Source organism: Herpailurus yagouaroundi, unplaced genomic scaffold (genome assembly GCF_014898765.1).
Source record: "Herpailurus yagouaroundi ecotype Mexico unplaced genomic scaffold, PumYag 193, whole genome shotgun sequence".
Lineage (NCBI taxonomy): Eukaryota > Metazoa > Chordata > Mammalia > Carnivora > Felidae > Herpailurus > Herpailurus yagouaroundi.
The window spans coordinates 3,441,818-3,461,237 of NW_024412424.1; the positions used below are offsets into that span (position 1 = coordinate 3,441,818).

Sequence of the window (19,420 nt, forward strand, 5' to 3'; positions counted from 1 at the left end):
CAGGGGAGGGGCAGAGAGAGAGGGAGACACAGAATCGGAAACAGGCTCCAGGCTCCGAGCCATCAGCCCAGAGCCCGACGCGGGGCTCGAACTCCCGGATGGCGAGATCGTGACCTGAGCTGAAGTCGGACGCTTAACCGACTGCGCCACCCAGGCGCCCCCATACTTTGGCAATTGTTGATAGTGCTTCAAAAAATTTTTTTTAATGTTTATTTATTTTTGAGAGACAGAGTACGAGCAGGGGAGGGGCAGAGAAAAAGAAGCAGAATCTGAAGCAAGCTCCAGGCTCCAGCTGTCAGCACAGAGCCCGAGACAGGGCTCAAAGCCACGAACTGTGAGATCATGACCTGAGCCTAAGTCAGAGGTTTTAACCAACTGAGCCACCCAGATGCCCCTCAATTTGTGTATTAAAAAAATTTTTTTGGGGGCGCCTGGGTGGCGCAGTCGGTTAAGCGTCCGGCTTCGGCCAGGTCACGATCTCACGGTCCGTGAGTTCGAGCCCCGCGTCAGGCTCTGGGCTGATGGCTCGGAGCCTGGAGCCTGTTTCCGATTCTGTGTCTCCCTCTCTCTCTGTCCCTCCCCTGTTCATGCTCTGTCTCTCTCTGTCCCAAAAATAAATAAAAACGTTGAAAAAAAAAATTAAAAAAAAAAATTTTTTTTTAGTATTTATTTATTTTTGAGAGAGAGAGACAGAGCATGAACAGGGGAAGAGCAGAGAGAGAAGGAGGCACAGAATCTGAAGCAGGCTCCAGGCTCTGAGCTGTCAGCACAGAGCCTCATGCGGGGCTTGAACTCAAAAACCACGAGATCATGACCTGAGCCGAAGTCGGACGCTTAACTAGCTGAGACACCCAAGCTCCCCCAATTTGTGTATGTTTTATTTTCAAAATAAATCAAAGCTGGGGAATAATTTCCTCTCCCCCTCCAGTCCCCCCCAAAAAACCCATAAAACAGGACAGAATTGGCCCAAAAAAAGCCCATCGTTTGAGCACTCTAGAAATTGACCAGAGGCATACAGCAATCTGAGAAGTGTTTGTGCTTAAGAAACTGCCAAACTTCAGGTAAGAATAGTGAGAATCTGTAGCATTTAGCCTGGGACTCCTTCCATACCATCTCCCCAGTTCTATTGGTAGGGAAGTTCTGCCTAGGCTGTGAAGACCAACCTCTTTTCTGTAGGGGTGAGAAGGGACTCATTCAATTTAAGAGAGTGGTGGATAGCAACCCTGGGCCCATGGCCTTGTTGGTTGAAGTGACAGTCTTGGAGATGGGCAAATGGGGAAGGATGATTGCTGTATTAGCCCCAGGCTGCAGTCATAGTTGGAGCAAGACAGAAAAACTACTTGAAGAAATAATGATCAAAAACATGTGAGGAGAAGCTCAACAAACCTCAGGGAGCTTAAATACAAAGCGATCTATAACTAGACACATCATAGTCAAATTGTTAATAAGTCAGAGAAAAAGAAAATCTTGAAAGTGGCAAGAGGAAAAGGACCCCTCACATACACGGGAGCATTAATATGATTAACAGCCAGCTTCTCATCCAAGACCATGGAAACGAAAAAGGAGTTGAGTGACATTCAGAGTACTCAAAGACAAAAACTGTCAACCTGGAATTCTGTGTCCAGCCAAACTCCTTCAGAAACGAAGGCAAAAAAGACATTTTCAGATAAAACCAAGAGAATCTGTCACAGTCAGACCAGCCAGTTCTTCAGACTGAAAGAAAATGACATGTTGGTAACTTAAGTTCCCAGGAAGAAATAAAGAACATTGAAAATGGGGCGCCTGGGTGGCGCAGTCGGTTAAGCGTCCGACTTCAGCCAGGTCGTGATCTCACGGTCCGTGAGTTCGAGCCCCGCGTCAGGCTCTGGGCTGATGGCTCAGAGCCTGGAGCCTGTTTCTGATTCTGTGTCTCCCTCTCTCTCTGCCCCTCCCCCACTCATGCTCTGTCTCTCTGTCCCAAAAAATAAATAAACGTTGAAAAAAAAAAAAAAAAGAACATTGAAAATGGTAAATACATGGTCTAATATAAAATACTTTATTCTCATTTCTTCTTATAACACATATCATGTAAAGCATTAACTGTAACTAACACTGGTCAGCATAGACAAAAATAACCATTTCAGCTCTCTGGAAATTGACCAAGGTATACAAAAATCTCTTGTGTTTATGTTTATAGATCTGTCAGACAATGATAGTATAAAACAGGAGGAATGAAATGGAGCTCTGTTGGGGTTAAGTATCTACATTTTACCAGAGTCGAGTTAATATTAATCTGAAGTATGTTGTGGTAAATTAATAAAATTATTATAATATCTAGAGCAATGATTAACAAAATAGCTTTAAAATATGACTTAAAAAATCAACAAAAGAATATAACGGTACACTAAAAAATGTTTAACACCAAAGGAGATCATCAGCAAGGAACAGAGGAACATAAAAGTAAGAATGGGTGTAGAATACAAATAGCAATAGGACACCTGTAAACCCAATCATATCAATTATTGTGTTAAATGTGAGTAGTCTAGGGGTACTGGGTGGCTCAGTTGGTTAAGTGTCTGACTCTTGATTTCGGCTCAGGTCATGGTCTCACAGCTGTGAGAGGGAGCCCTGCATCATCTGTGTTAGGCTCCGTGCTGGATGTGGAGCCTACGTAACATTCTCTGTCTCCCACTGCCCCTCCTGTGCTCTCACATGCACTTGCTCGCTCTCGCTCTCTCTCAAAAAAAAAAAAAAAAAAAAAAAAAAGGTGGTTTAAACACCCCAATTATAAAGGCAGAGATTTTCAGACTAGATGAAAAAGCAAGATCCAGCTTAATTATATGTTATCTGTAAGAGACACCCCTTAGATTTAAGGATGCTTAAAATCCTTTGGTAAAGTGATGGGAAAAGCTATACCATAAGTAACCATAGGAAAGCTAGAGTGACTATCGATGTCAGATAAAATCGACTTTAAGACAAAAAATATTACTGTAGCCAAAGGGCAGCATTTTATAACAATATGTCAGGGAGACGTAACAGTTATAAATGTATATGCACCTAACAACAACCCCCAAATACCTTAGGAATAAATTGCTAGGATTGAGAGTAGAAATAGACAATTCATCAGTTATAGAGAATTAAGTACTCCACTCAATAATTGGTAGAACAGCTAAACAGAAAATTGGTAAGATTCTAGAAGACTCAAAGAGCATTGTTGACTCATTTGGTCTAACAGGAATCTATAGAAGACCTGGTGACTACAGAAAACAGAATATATCTTTTTACATTCTCATGGATCATTCTCCAGGGGAGATCAGATGCTGGGCCATAAAACAAGTCTCAAGGATGGTTGTGGGTTTTTTTGTTTGTTTTTTTAAGAGACAGTAACAAGTGTTGGTGAGGATGTGGAGAAAGTGGAACTCTCATACTTTGCTGGTGAGAATGTAAAATGCATAACAGTTGGCAGTTTATTATAAAGTTAGACATGAACATTCAACATGACCCAGTATTCTATCCAAGGACGGTACTCAAGAGAAAGGAAAACGTGTCCACACAAAGACAGGTACATGGATGTTCATAGCAGCATGATTCATAATAACCAAAAAGTGGAAACAGTCCATATAGCCAAGATTAAATAAAATGTTATATCCATGCAGCGGATTACTATTTAGCAATAAAAAAGTGAACTACGGATTTATGCTGCAGCGTGGATAAACCTCACACTCCCTATGCTGGTGGGAAGACAACAGATCCAGAGACTGCTTGTTGTATAATTTCATCTACAGGGAATGTCCAAAGCAAACTTACTGTAGAGACTGATCAGTGGTTGCCTGAGGGCAGGGGTGGGTGCAGTGATTAACATCTCACAGGCAAAAGGGAACTTTTGGGGGTGGTGGAAGTATTCCAAAATTGGATTGTGGTAATGGTTGCACAATAAGTTTATTAAAAATCATTGAATTGTACTCCTACAGTGAATGAAGTTTGTGGTATGTAAATTAGATCTCAATATGGATGTTTAAAAAAACTAATGAGGTTAAAATAGTTTGGTTTCTGTTCTGGCATCCATAAATGTGCTTACAAGAAAACAGAAATCCACAGAGGTGGAAGTTGAGCCTGCTGGCCTTGTGAGACCAGCCCAAAGGTCATGGGCACATGCCTACCCTCCCCCCTCCCCCCCTCACCCCAAGTCAGGACTATTGGAGGAGGCTAGAGCTGGGGCAGGCAGTGAAAGCTATGTTGAGTTCTTTGTTTTGTTTCTGTGATAAGTAGATTCTACTCCTGTACTTTGCTATAGAGAATCTCTTTCTGTCACAAATTGTTGATCTTTAGAAATAATCTGGGCCATGCATAGATGAGAACAACTTTCTCCCCCCCTCGTTTTGGGTGGAGGAGCATTTAACTCAATAAAACATGAGCCTCTTCTCTAGATGTCCTGCACCTGAAAGGTAAGGACTAGGTGTCTTGTTGCTCTGGGCCTTTGTGGGGTGGGAACTCCATGAATGGCCACCCCCATGCTTTACTGAAAACGTGTTTATATATGCCTTTTTCTGAGACATCAGCCCTCCCTGGATTGTTAACACGCCAGGACCAGGCTTACTGTGATAGGCACCGTGGTGGTCCCTGGAGGTAGAAATGATAGGACAAGATCTGACTACAGCTACTTTCTGGTGTGCTGTAATATGAAAGAATGTACAGAGGTCTTGGGGAGAAAGACTAGAAGTTAAGGGGTATGGCTCATTGGGGATGGAAGCCAATGGGCATTGAAGCAGATCATCTATACTTCTTCATTTTACCTCGTTGGGGCTCCCTGGGTCCCACGGGGGTGGGTGGGGGGGCGGGGTAGTGGCAGACTAGTAGGCCAACTTCCACTTCTCAGTAGCCTGCTACATGGGCCTCAGTGGATGTGGGGCAGATGTACTGATGACTTCCTGTCGGGTTCTCTTGGGGTGTGTGGCCTTTGGGTAACTGCATGTCTCCCTCCTCTCTTCTCATCCCTCTTTGCATCATGCATCTCACCCACAGGATGGGGCTTCATTCAAACCAAGGGCTTGCCCTGTGCTGTGGGTAGAAGGGGCTCCTATCTGGCACTGAGGGGCCCTTGGCCTGTTGGGGACTGGCAGTAGCACCTGAGGTGTTAGAGCTGTCCCTGACTTTTGTTTTTCTGGCTTTCCACACTCCCTTGTCAGACACTCGTGAACTTGAGCATACTAAAAATGCATAAAAGTACTCTCTGTTTTACCAAGCCTGCAAAGCAGGGCTCTTTTGTTAAAGCTGGTGTTCTTGATGACAGAATCCCTGCTCCATCTTTCTTTAGAGACTTTGGCATTCACCAAGGAGGTGACACATCTGTAAATAAACTAGTCACCTCTTTTGTGCCTAGGGATGTCACTACTCATCATTTGGTATTGAAACAGGGCTTGGGTGTCCTGCAGTGGTGTGTTGTGTGCGGGCACAATCATCTACACTCACATTAACGTCTGATGTCTCTTCCAAAGCGAAAATGAATCTGAAAGTAACATGATAGTGCAGCCACAGCTGCCTGTTGTCTATAACATGGGATTATGTGGACAGTCTTCTTCTGTTCTATATAGAAATGGGGCCTGCAGGAAAAGGTGTGTATTCCTTAACTTTTCCAAGATGACATTCTAGGTCATAGGTAGAGTTCTTGTTGTTTAGGTGGATGCTCTTTACAAGCAGCCTCTTGGGAGAGGAAAGATAAAGTAAACACTTGGGTTCCCTGCCTTGCAAGGAGGTAAAGCGCAGTGAGCCTCTCCTGGTGTGTTTTTCACCTGTGTAGTCCAAAGCCTTATCAGGATACAGAACTAGTCATCACCATAAGAAGGGGCCATTTATACATTTCCTGTCATCCTTGACTGGGTGTACTCTCTCACCCTAGACTAATCTTGCCTCTTCTCAAAAATGGATTCTAGAAATGGAATCATGCGTGTGCTCAGTGGGGCCTGACTTCCCTCATTCCATGTGCTTTGGGATTCATCCCTGTTGTACCAGTATTTTCCTGAATGACTCCTGTGTGGGTATGCACAGTGTATCCACTCACCTGTCCATAGACACCTGGCAGTCTGCAGTTTGGGATTGGTGTGAGTACAACTGCTATGATTATTCCTATAGGGCTGCACATGGGCATCAATTCTCATTTCTCTTTCTTGGTAAATACGTAGGGGATGAATTGCAGGGTCACAGAATAGGTGCATGTTGAATTGTTATTAAAAAAAAAAAAAAAGAAACCTACTAGGCCTTTCCCCAGAAATACCTGGGCTGTTTTGCTCTCACAGGTATGGGGATTCAGCTGCTTCATACTCAATTTGGTATTGTCATTCTTCACAGTTTTAGCCATGGGGTCTACAAAGAGGTCTGGGTCCAGGTCCTAGCCTTCTTGTGTGACTTTCACCTTTACCCCGTGATGATAAAAGGGTGGTCGTTGCCACATGGGCTGTATGAGGATAGAAAGGCAGTTCTCACCAGCTATGTACTGACCCGAGCCCCCATCTATTCTCTTTTCAGGACCGTGCCCCATCATAGCTGTGCCTGGTCTGGCCAGCTGTCTGCTGGAATGTGCATCCTTGAGGGAATTGGGTGGATGTAACACAGCTGTGGGTGTGATGGCTTGGGTTTTTGCACTGCCTGGGCAGGTGTGGTTGCAACCCTCACTCTTGACTCTCTGACAGTCTTCCTCATAGGGAATGACCATCTCTCCCTCCCCCTCCCCTTTTGTGTGAAAGCTTTGGAAGTCTCTCAGCCAGAAGCCTATCTACTGTGTGACCATCACTTCCCCTGAGTCTGGGGCCTCCTGCACTCTTCTGGAAGGTTCTCTGGAGTCCAGCCCAGCCCCAGCACCTGTTGTGGGCTGGCTGCTGCCTTTTACTTTCTAATTCTCTACTGCTAGGTGACTTCTAGGAGGGGCTGGGCAGTCTCAAGGAGCAGCTCCATCAACTCAGACTAGAACTCTCCATAGCCTGCTTGCTTTTCTTAGCTTGGTTAGCGCATGGGAACTGAAAGGTATATTCCTTTGGAAATCTGGTTCTGATTCTGTGCTTCCTTCCCTGCCTAAGCTGTGGCCTCTCTTATCTCCTCATTCTCTGCCTTATCCCTTCCCTCCAGGCTCTTCATCCCAGTTCTGTCTTTTTGTCCACATGCCTTTATTCTGGACTATATCTTATCCTAGGTTTGAAATTATTGAAATTTGAGGGGTTCACCTGTACTTCTAAAAATCATTAGGTAATGCTGGGGTATCAGAGTGACAGACTCTGGATGTCCTCTTTCTTACTCCCAAAGAGACTTAGTTCACATGGGGCCTAGTGTAAGCCAGCCTGATAAGAGGTAAAGGAGCCACCTGCCCCTTGCCTTTACAATACCTTCCTCTAGTCATGAAGGGCTGTCCCTTTCTCACTGGATGGTGCCTGCCTTCTTAGGGATGTGATGGTCCTGACAGGAACCAGAAGGCCACTGTGTACAGTCAGTGAGGTAAACGCCTGTCAAGACTCCTCCTTTAGCAATCAGGGGCTCTTCGGACATGTGAGTTAAGCAGAATTATAGATTAAGCAGGTCATTTTATTTTGAAATTATTTGGTTTAATTCTGCAGTTGAAGTTTCTGATACCTCTTCAGCACATATTCCTGCTAGTGCTTTGTTTGTCACCTGACAGATTCCTCATCCTTTAACTGGTGCCTTAGCTGCTGTAGCAGGTCATTTAAATGTTTTACCTGCGCAGATATGTGAGGGCTCTTACCAGCCCTCCACTATGCCACTTAAAACTGCTTTCATGTGCTTTGTTTTGTATCTTGCAGCCAATTCTGTGCTGTATTGAGAACTGTTTGTACCAAAACCATAACAAACCTGGATGGTGGGGGTGGCAAGCACACTGGCCTGAGGGATCCTGTCCTGTCCCTCGCAGCCACCTAGCCTGGTGAAACAGTGGGATGAAGAGGGCCCTGTGTAGAATAGGTAAAAAACAGGGGTAAATGCCTGGGACCTCCCAAGGGCCTGTGTGACTCCAGGTGGGGCAACCGGGAGTCCACCTTGAGAAGACTTTTCTCAGCAGAAAGCGCCTGGAAGAAAAGGAGAGCTGACCCAGTGGTAAGAGATTTCCAGGGTGGTTTTCTTTCTGTCAAAGAGATGAGCATGTGAATTATAATTTGTGAGCCCAAGGGGAGTAGCAGGTGGTGGAAAAAGAATTGGCGTCCAGCAGCTTCATTCCATTCACATTCCCATGTGGCCCGGGACCATTCACTCTACCCTGGTGAAGCTCATTGTCTTCTCTGATGTGAGGCTGGTCGTTCTTAAGCTTCGGAAGCTCCCAGTGTGGTCTAGTAAGGTGTGTCACAGTGCTGATGGGAAGACGTCTTGGGACTTACAGTTGTCCAATAATGAGGGAAAGGAAGGCAGGTGAATGGTCACAGACCTCTGTGGGAAAAAGGTGGTGACACAGTGGCTAGGCAAGGTCAGTTGCCTTCAGAGACACTGAAGTGGCCAAAACAGCCTAGATGTTGGTGAGAGGGGCCTGCCTGGGGGTGGGATGGGAGAGGAGGTAGGGAGTGTCTGTTGGGTGGAGAGGGGAGACATACCAGACGTTACTAATCCCTTTCCTTGGGTCCCAAGCCATAAGACTGCTTATTTTTAGAGCTTAAATCATAAAAATAGTCCTGATGTAAATAACCACATTGAAAAGCTTTATTTGGATCTTAGTGGGACTAAGACCTGGTGACATGCAGAGTTCCCTAGTGCAGGGCCTTGATAGCATTCAGAAGCAACTTTAACACAGCCACACTCTCTAAAGGGAACAAGTCCAGGTATCCACTGTTCCCTCCTTCAAGAGGACTTGCAGTGTCCGTGGGCAGTGTGGGAAAGAGTGGTCTGGGTAGCACATTTTATGGAGCTCACACACCAGAAATTGGGGTGCTTAGGGGCTCCAAGTCCTTGGAGGCACTGGGTTTGGTGAGAGGGCCTGAGAAGGCCCACAGTGGCAGTGGGAGCAGGGCCAGGTTGTCTGGTGGGAACGATGAGCCATGGGACACACCTTTGGAGGGGAGAGAGTTGATGTGCTCTGGTCCTGGGTATAGCCCAGAAGCTTGTGGGACACCTGATTGTGATGGTGGAGGTAAACATGTCTGGAGGAGGGAGGGAGGGAAATGCCTTTACCTGGAGAATGGAGGTAGGAAGGGAATGGGGTATGAGAATGGACACCACCCCTAGTGTCCTGGCATTAGGAGCCTGGGGCACCTGACTGACCTCCGAGGGAAGTCTGGGCTTGGCCTTCCCATCTGCATACGCAGGGTGTCTAGGCTGCCCTAGATGGTGCCAAGTTAACTGTGAATTGGGTAACTGCAGAGCCTGTACAGTTACCACTACCCCCCACCTTTTTTTTTTTTTTTTTTTTAAGATTTTATTTTTGAGCAATCTCAAAAGTCAGTGTGGGTCTAGAACTCATAATCCCAAGACCAAGAATCACATGCTCCACCTACTAAACCAGCCAGGCGCTCCTACAGTTGCTGCTTTTAAGGCCATAAACAGGGCCAAATTTTGTTGGCTTATAATTGAATAGATTTTATAGGGAAATTATGGTGAATCTGTTGGGTGAGTTCTATGAAATTTTTAGCGTGTCTCACTTTTCAGAACACAACTTTGGCAGCAAGTGACAGCCATATGGGCCATGATGTGTCAGGAGGACTCCACTCAGGAGCCTTTGCTCACACTAGCCCTTGCCTTGGGAAACCTTGGCAATGCCTTGCTGAAAGCATTGGTGCAACCCCCTTTCCATCTTGGTTATGTGAAAAATATCTCTTGGCCATTTGCTGTGTTGGAAATTTGAAAATATTTATTAATTGTGTCCTGGATTTGGTCATCATGTCTCCTTAGACTCATCTGGGCTGAGAGTTTCTCAGATTTTCTTATTTTTGATGACCTCAACAGTTTTGAAGAGGACTGGTCAGGTGTGTTGTGGGAAATCCTTTAGTTGTGATATGTCTGGTGTTTTTTCATTGTTGGCCTGGGTTGATGGGTTTGGAGAAGACCACAGAGGTGCAGTACTCTTCTTACCATATTGTCTCTACAGCACATGCCATCATCTTGACTTTTCACTGTGATGTTGACCTTAATCACCTGGTTGACATGGCATCTGTCAGGTATCTCCACTATAAAGTTACTCTCTTCTCTCTTTCTATGTTGGACTCCTTGGAAAGAAGTCACCAGGTGCAGCTCACACCTGAGGGGTGAAGAGTCACACATATACACACCTCCCGAAGAGCAGAGCAGCTGCACAAATTATTCGGGATTCTTCTGCCTCGGTGATTTGTGACTTCTCCCCCTGAGTGATCTTTTACTCATGTTTGAGTTTGTAATACTATGAAACATTAGAAAATAGTAGTTTACAGAGTTATAGAGACCTTTGAAATATACATTGCATTATTCAATATCACAAAATCAGATTAGCTAATATCTGACTTCTTGGGCTCATGGAAGCAAACACAAATTTTCCAAAATTCTACATTTTGTTTGTTGGAAGCTTGGACTTTTATCATTGGCAACATATGCTGTCGGTTGTTTCCTAGAAGAAACAGGCTTTGCTTTAACCATTTTGGGGGAAATGTCTGCCAAACACTCAAAAGTCTAAATAACCACAATGTGTCTGTCAGTCTTTCCTTCATGCATTGTGAGTGCTCATACACATGCTTTTCTTCTGGATTGCTGTCATTTGGTACACAGCAGGAGTGCTTTATCTTGACACAGAGTATTAAAAAGGTACGTACTTGGGCACCTGGGTGGCTCGGTCGATTAAGTGTCCGACTTCGGCTCAGGTCATGATCTCACGGTTCATGAGTTTGAGCCCCACCTGGGGTGAGCTCAAGTCCCACTTCGGGTGAGCTCGAGCCCCACTCTGGGCTTCACACCCCGTGCTCGCTCGCTCCCTTCTCCCTCCCTCTGCCTCTCACTCACTCATGCTCTCTCAAAAAAAAAAAAAAAAAAAAATTGAAAAGGTACATACTCCAGGGTTGAAGTTAAATAAAGTCAATAGCTTGTACTTCATTCAGGGCTTTGCCTACAGTATGGTGTCACTGAATCCTGGCAATTTGGCTCTACTGTCCTAATTTGGTGAAAAAGGCAGTTGTGTCAGTGTTACAATGAAAACAACCTGGCAGAGCCCAGTTCAATGCAGAGTTGCTTAGGTGGGCTGGGGATAGGTCATCTGGCATGGGCAGAGACCAGGACATCCACCAGAGCAGTGTGCTCACATCTCAGGCAGCAGTGGTTAATGGCCTGCTGGAGTCAGACAGTAGAAGGAAGAGAAGCCCTCAGTGTGGAACCTTGTTCCCAGGGACTTCTGACTGCAGGCAGGTGACCTGATGAGTCAATTCAGAGCTAAATTATAGCTGCAAAGGTGATGGGAGCTGTTCTGTCTGTCCACGTCAACGTTCAGCAAGGATGGGGAAGAGAAGTGGGGCTGTCATTTGTGGACTAGGTGCACTTTTTGTGCCTTTTACATTTTACAACATTCCCTGGAGGTCAACAGAATCCCATTCTGCAGATGAAGGAACTGAGGGTCATTGAGGTTTGGTGATTGAGTGGAGCCCCCATAGCTGCAGAGGTAAGCCCAGCCTCCCATGGTCCTGCTGCACTTACAGCAGCTGGAGCAGATCTGGTGGGGTGTGGGAAGCACCAGAGCTGTGCTGAGAGAACAAGTTGAGATTTGCCAGGGAAAGGTGGGGGAGGATCCAGCTGTTTGAAACACAGATTTTTTAAGGGGGCAATAAACTTTCAGGCAAAAGCAAGCACTTTGCATTTATCACAAAAATTTGTAGTTGCTCCAAGCTGGAAAGCAATGTTTATTTCTCATGGGTGGTTTTCATCTGCACACAGGTGAGTTTTCTCTTGCTGTGAGGTGGTGAAGGAGCTGGCATGCCAGGAGATGTGTTTGGGTTTATGTGATGTAGGGATTCCCTCCATGCTGCAGAGTGCTCCTAGGTTCTCTTTGTGTTTGTACCTGGAGGAAGGTTGGTCTGGCATGTGGGTCCAGTGACTGGAGGAAGGAGGGAACGCCAGTGTTGGTGCTGTGGCGTCTAGGGTCCCCTGTTCCTTTTTCCTCATTCTCCCAGGCCCTGGGCCCTTGGGGAGTCTGGATACCTGAGTGCTGCATCCACCTCCCCCCCCCCCCCCCCCCGGCTCATTTCCTAGGCAGGCAAGAGTTGTAGCCCAGTCAGTCTGAGGGCCACATCCATGTTGTCACACTGTTCTCTCTTTCTCACCTCAGAGACTCGGCATGTGGATGCTGCTGGCTTGTCCAGGATCCTAAGTATAAATAAAAACATTTTCTTCTTTAAACTAGTCCAAAAATGATATTTGATAATCTGAGTTAGAGGTGTCAGAGTTGACACTCATGTGAAACCCATCCTCTCCCATGCTGTGACTGCTTCTTTTTCTGGGGTGTCATTGAGCCCTTTAGGCCACGGGCATGCAACTGTTCTGATCCGTGGTGGGGGCCTCAGTCCCTGTGCAATGCACAGCCTTCGGTGTCCCAGAATTGGGCAGGATTACCAAGGGTCCACAGAAACCTGGGCCTAGTGTGGGCCCAGGTTATCTGCTGCCATAGGTGTGTGACCTCAAGAAGTCACACCTTTCAGACTTGCCTGAATGGGGTGACAGTCAGTTGAGAGGAGTACCCAGATTACAAGATTACATCTTGGTGGTTGGCACGGAGATGGCCATCGTAGAGGGTCAGCAAATGATCTGGGTGATTTTCCAAACCTAACATAGGTCAGCCTTTCAGTTCTATGACTGTGGTCATTTGTAAGAAGTGCCCCTTCCCAAATTTCTGAGCAGAGCATACTGAATTGGATTTAGACTTCTAGTGGTGTCAGATCCTGGCTAGACATGTGGCTGCTGGCAGAGTTAGGCTGCAGTGACCTCCTTGGGTGGATGCCAACCCTCCAGGCTGCCCCATTGCCATTTGGTGTTGGGGTCTTTATGTGGAGCCACTATTAGCTTCTCTCCCCAAGGAGTGCTTTCTTTAACCCATCCTTGCCCTGTGTCTATAGCCCTTAGTGACTCTCCACGCCCCTAAAACTGGCCCCTATTGCTAACTCCAGTTATAGTGAAGTCATCTGGGCCTCTCTGGCCAGGCTGTGACTTCGGGGGCTCGTATGTTCCTAGAAGGAGCCCCAGCAGGACAGGCTGAATGCTTCCTGGCCTTGCTAATATAACAGCACAACACTCCTCTGCTCTGGCCATGCACCTTGGGACTGCTCTCCTCTGTGCTGGGGGTCCTGGAGGGGGGTTGGGCTTGCAGGGCCAGAGCCCGATTCCAGGAGCTCCTTCTCTTTCTCCTAAGATGCTCAGCTGTAGCTGTTGCAGGGTGCACCATAATGGATTCCCAGAGTGATAACTGGACCTGAAATCTCCAGGAAGAATGATGGCTGGATTTCAAAACTCTCATCCCCAGCTGCTCACCTCCATGGCCTCTGTGGCCAAGAAGCAAAATATGTTCTGACTTCCCAGCCCCTATAAAGCAGACTCTGGGCTTTTCTCTTGACATCCCAGCCAACAGAGTGTCAAGTTACAGGGCTGGAAGAAATGGTAATGGATGCCAAAAAGGGAGTCCAGGGAGTTGAAGAGGGGCCAGGGCAGGCAGGAAGCAGGTGGGCTCCAGGGCCCTGAGGGTCTGGGGAGGGGACCAGGCACCCGTCAGCGCCTACCATCCCTTGGGCAGGCAAGTCCTTAGCTTTGGGGCACAGCCCGTATCTGTGTGCAACAGAGTTCCCTCTTTAATCGCATCAAGTGTCCCTTAGTGAACTGTGCCCCTTGGGAAAGCAGGGTGGGGTGTTGTGGGGTCCTAATGAGCAGTCCCATGTCCAGATGGCCATGAAAGATCCCAGAGGCATGTGCAGGATCTGCCAGTGAAATGTTTTGAGGTGGTAGGACTAACCTGGGAACTTGTGGTAACCATCTTTCTCTTGTAGGATTTTTCTAGAAGTGTTTCTGGAAAGGGGATACTCATTAGATTAAGCATGTGGAATTGCTTTCTGGCTTTGATTCACACCACTCAATGCAGTGCTTAAGCTATGGTGGCTCCCAGACCCACAGATGGCCCTCTCCTCTCCTATGGGACACTCTGTTGATTTCCTTTTTTGAGCCACTCTGGTGTCTTAGGTCTTTCTGGAGCTGTGCTTCCATATCATCTCAAGTCTGCATCTGCCATGGTCTTCCATGTTCAGAGAACTGCCCCCCGCCCCCAACTTTTGGGAGTGCTTTAAAGTTCAGCAGGGGTGACTGCTTAGGTAAACCTTTTCTTTTCCACCTTCTTTCTCCCTGCTTTGTCCCAGGGTAATTTCTAGAATGGGTCTCCTTGTTGGGGACAGTCTGAGAAAGAATATGGAGTTATAATGGTGTGGGCTGGTTCCCTGGGGAGGGCAGAGCTGGGCTATCAGCCCCGTTAGCTTAATTGTTTAAGGTATAGATGCGTTAGTGTAGCATTGTCTTGTCATGTCTGCTTGTTGGTTGGTCCTAGCTAGGTACTGCTTCTTGGGCTCTCCTCCTTGCAGTCCTGTGTCAACCAGACTGGATGTCCCCAGTGGCATTGTCACTCATTAGGATAGCTGGGCCCATCTCTGTGTGTCTGTTGGCCCTCCATCCATACAGCTAGGTTGGCATCCTCAGTACGGTCACATCCTACTGGAGCATGCATTCTGAGGGGCTAAGCGGAAACTGCAAGGCTTTTGTGTCCTTGCCACAAAGGCTTGTAGCATTGTTTCCTCTGCATTCCTGTAGGTCAGAGAGTGAGCCACAAAACCAGCCCAGATCCTAGAGATAGGACTGGAAGGGTGTGTGAGCATGGAGAGGTGTGGTCTTCTGTACATGGTTTTGTTGACTGTGAGTAGTAAGGCTCCTTCTTAACAGTCACCAAAGTCCTGACTCACAAGTTAGGAGTTGGACTTCCAAGACCTATTGCTTGAAAAGACATAATGACACAGAATTCAGAAATCCTTTTAAGTGAATTTGCACATCCTTTAGCAACGTGGCATCTGTGCATGTGGAAAGAGCCGCCCACATCAGTCAGTCTACAGGCATCACTGGATTCCTCATGAGCTCACAGACTTCATCCTGGAACCAGGTGCTAAGGAAGAGTAAGGTGGGCATGCCCACCAGCCGCGTTGCCTGAGCACCTACTGTGCCAGGCCCTGCACCAGCTGCTGTGACAGAGCAGTTCACAGAACAGACACATTGCTGCCCTTTCTGGGTTTGAGAATATTTGAGTGTTAACCCTCAATGGCTAGTTGTCTGCTGTGTGCCAAGCTTGCATTCATGGCAAGCAGCTCCTTACTGTTTAGGAAAGATTGGAGCCTGAACCTCCCTGATGGGTTCATAGGGTGTCCGAGCCTCGGCAACGAGATCTCACCTCACCAGCAATCCTGAGGTTCAGCAGAGCAGGAATTCCTGTCCTGGTCCTTTTAGGAGGCACAGGGAGGGAAATGTCCTGCCCCGGGTCTTCACTTACAAGAGGTAGAACCAAGTGAAACTCGGGTGGCTTTGTGGGGGAAGTCCCCAGTGTGCAGGCTTGGTTCATAGTGCCTATTTATGGTGAGCTTTCATGAGTGCAGCCACAGGCTTTGGAGGAGGCCCTGTTGCCTGTCCCCAACTCCCAGCCAGTGTGGCACTAGAGAGAGAGGTTCCTGCCCCTCTGGCTCTGTGGAGGTAGGGGGCATCACCCCCTTTGCGGGGGCCATGGTGTCACATCAGGGCTGGACCCCTCCCTCACTCTTGCCCTTTGCGTGTTGGGTCACCCTGGGAATATCTTGGTCCTCATTGGGAGCTGAAGTGCCTCGGCCTCATGGAGACAGGCTCCAAGTGGGGCTGGGGGGCCATGGCTACTGTGCCTATGATGGCTTCCAGTCCCAGCTAGCAGTGGGGGAACCTGCTTGTCAGACAGTAACACTGTCACCCTGGGAGGCTGTAGGATGGTGAGTTGACCTAGTAGAAAGGTGAAGTCACTTTCCTTGGACTAATTTGCTGGAGTGAGGGTGAGTAAGCTGGCTACCAGCAAGGAAGCCTCTGCTCAGGCCTGTGCTGCCTTTCAGTGGAACCCCAGAATTCTGTCCTGGGCTCCGCCCCCAGGATGAATAGTACCAAGCATAGCTAAGGCTTCCCCAGGCATGCATGAGTGGACTAGGGGAGTGCTGATCATGCTCCCAGGGCTGGCATGTTGGAGGATTGGGCCAGCCAGGGACCTGTCGGAGGGTACATGGTTTGAAATGTGTGTTGAAGTGTGCATTGAGGCTCACAAGGGGGCCTCAGGAGTTTGGTGGAGGGACATTCCATGAAGGGACTGATCGTGAAGGCAGGAAGAACCCACAGCACCATGTATCTGTGAGTAGGAGCTGGGTTTATAGGGGCTGGGAGCTGGAAAAGGCAGTGGATAGGTTTGGCCTGGGAGGTGTGAATGGGCTCCAGTGGAGGAACACAACTGAAGGAGGGTCAGGTGGAGCCAAAGTGAATATTTGCAAGAGTGAGTGAGGCTGGTGCTAGGTCTAGCAAAGCCCCCTACCCAGCTCTTAAACACAGCTAATAGTTACCTGCCTTTCCCCACCTAGCCAGGCCCAAAAGATGAGGAGAGTAGGGGAGAGTTCTGGTAGGGAATGGTTGTAGCTGACTATACCTGTCTCTTCAAGTGGGCACTGAGGAGGAGTTTGTTGTCCTGAGGCCTTGTTTTGTTTACAGTCCTCCCCAGCTTCTCTAGTGTGTGCAAGAATCTTGGGGATCTTGTGAAATATAGGCTGTGATGGAGCAGGTCTTTGGGATAACAAGATACTGTATTTCTTTGAGCTCCAGTGAAGCTGTCCCTGCTGTTCAGTGAGCCTAGGCAAGTGGTTGTCCATTTCTTGGGCCCTGCTTGCCCTTCCTCCTCCTGGGAGTTCTGTTCCTCCTGGTGGATCCTGAGGATAAAACTACCTTTTATCCGGGGATTTATCCTCATTGCTTGGCATAGCATCTGCTTTCTTAGGTGGGTTTTCAGTAAATATGAGTGGATGAATGAATGAAGTGTCCCCTTTCCCACAGTCAGACCCTACATCAGGCATGCCTGTTCAGAGAATAACAAAGGTCAGAGCTGCCAAGCACAGTTTCTGTGTTCTCTTGATGAGACTGCTTCCCCTGGCACAGGCTAAGGGGGACACTAAATATTAACCTTGTACTGACTACTGGGATGGTACCCTGGTGCTGAGGACATGGGATCTGTCTTGAGATAAGATTATAATCCTTGCCTTCTCTCTAGGAAACTTGATGGAAGATTCAAGTAAGTAACAGAACTTTTGCGTTTCTTTATCCAGGGCTGACATATAGATGAGAAGGTGGTGAGACTGTTTTTGCTGATAATAGCCTGGTCTGCTTCCAGGGATTTTCATAGGTCACATAAAATCTCTTTTGATCATGACTCCCAAGATGGGCAGAATGGGCTTATTAGATTTGCCCAGAAATCATATGACTCCCAAATAAATTTCGTGCTCAGGCGGCTACCATGGACTAAAAGCAGTAGAACAGCGTACCTGGCCACAATGCCATTTCCCTGGCAATGTTGGGCTAGATTTCCTCTGCTTTTGTTCTTCTGCCTAAATGTTTTTGTAATTTAAAACAATTTTTTTTTTTTTTTAAAGAATGCCCATAGTAATTTTCAGCCTGTGTCAAAGGGGTGTTCTTTTTCCTGAATTAAAAGCACACTCTGATAAAGTACTGAGACTTTTGAAACACCTTTACTTTAAAAATTGAGTTCAGCAAAGTTTTCCATGTTGGAAACTAGAGGGGCTGGTGGCCTCTCTGTGTTTGGAAGAGGTAACCCTGATCCCTGTAATACACCAACAGCTCCCTGTGGGCTGGTGCCACATATGAAGTTCCTGCAGCTGGGCAGCCCCGGGGTGAGCTGGGTTGCCTCCATTTTCTGACAGCACCTGAACCCTACCTCACTTCTCAAAATGAAGGCTGCGTGTCACGAACCGGTTAGAACTGGCTGTTGCCATGGTTTTCATGTTGGAAGGCACAGCTAAAAGGGTCACATGACCAAGGAGGGAAATGCCTTTGTCACATGACTTTTTGGTGGATGATTAGCATACAGGAAGTTCACTCCCTGCTGGCTGCTGGGATGCTGAGTGATCATTGATGGGGGTGGGGTGACGTCATCTCTTGGGTGAGTTATTGATTAGTCTCAGGCCAATATGAGACCTGGGAGTGCTGTGGTCAGAGTGGCCATCTCAGGGAGCTTCAGCCTCCAGATGGTCTTGGTCCCTCACCCTGCCCTCTTCCCTTAGGCAAATTTGAGTTTTACTGGACCTCTCACCTTTAGAAAACTGCATGCCCCCAATAAGATGATAAAAAGTGATTGCCATGATCTCTGTGCACTCTTGCTCTGGAAGAAGTGCCTGCAGTCTGCAACTCTAAACATGGTTCTGTCTGGGTTGCTGCTCTGTCTGCACAAAGGCACCTGGGAGCCCACCTGAGCTGGGACCAGTTGCCACAGCTCCTATGCTAGGGCCTTGCACTGCCCCTCAATATCTGTGGATGCATCCAGAGAAAATGGAATTGGAGTCCCGAGGTCACCTTGAGAGTTGATCTTGGGCAGATTGGGGAGTCCGCAGACACACAGATGAGTGGTGGTTCCCAAATTGCATTGGTCTTTGGTTTGGTGAGGTCCAATGTGATGTTCTGAGTTACTTTATAAACAGCCAACCAGTTTCTGGACTTGAGAGTGTGGGTTGATAACCCCAATGAGGAGACTGTATACCTTGAAATAGCACCTTTTAGTCCACTCCCCTGATCTCTTGTGAGAGTTCAGTCAACAGCTACACTGGTTAAATCCGATCAAGGTTAGGAGTATTGAGGTGTAACCACCATGTGACCCTTTAGGAGGAACGGGGAGAACTCTAGGGGATGGGGATAAGGGTCCAGAGGTAGACATGAACCCTCGGGATTTGGTCCTCTGAGCCCGTCCATCCCTAAAGACAGCTCATTCCAGGAGTGAAAAAGGCAGCTCATTGGGCTATTAAAGTACTAATTCTCCTTCTATAACTCTGTCTCTCCTTGGGGGTCTGGTAGGAGGAGTGGGACAACTTAGAGCTCTTCTTCCCAATTAACTTCATCAGTTTGTTCTCTGGGTCACAGTGCCACCTAGTGGGTGTGTTTGGTCCTCCACTGGTTTTCCCACTGACGAAAGGAAGGATCAGATCCTTTTCATCACAAGTGGAGGCCAGGTTTTAAGGGAAAGTTCACATTTGGTGGGGGGCAAGCACTGTCTCTGGGACCTTGTGTGTGGACTCTGCGACACAGTAGAGGCTTAGACACTGTCACACCAACACACAGGAGCCCCAACAATAGGCCAAGACCCTGCCTCAGCCCCAGGATCAAGGGCTGAGTGTTTTTATCCAACACTGAACCACATGGTAGAGAAGGA

The 19,420-nt window shown here is 47.5% G+C and overlaps 1 protein-coding gene across 5 annotated transcripts in view; it reads left to right on the plus strand.

The window, feature by feature from the left end:
• Positions 1-19,420, plus strand: part of GATAD2A (GATA zinc finger domain containing 2A) — an 88,660-nt gene that overhangs the window by 55,539 nt on the left and 13,701 nt on the right. The gene's annotated exons all lie outside the window — the stretch shown is intronic.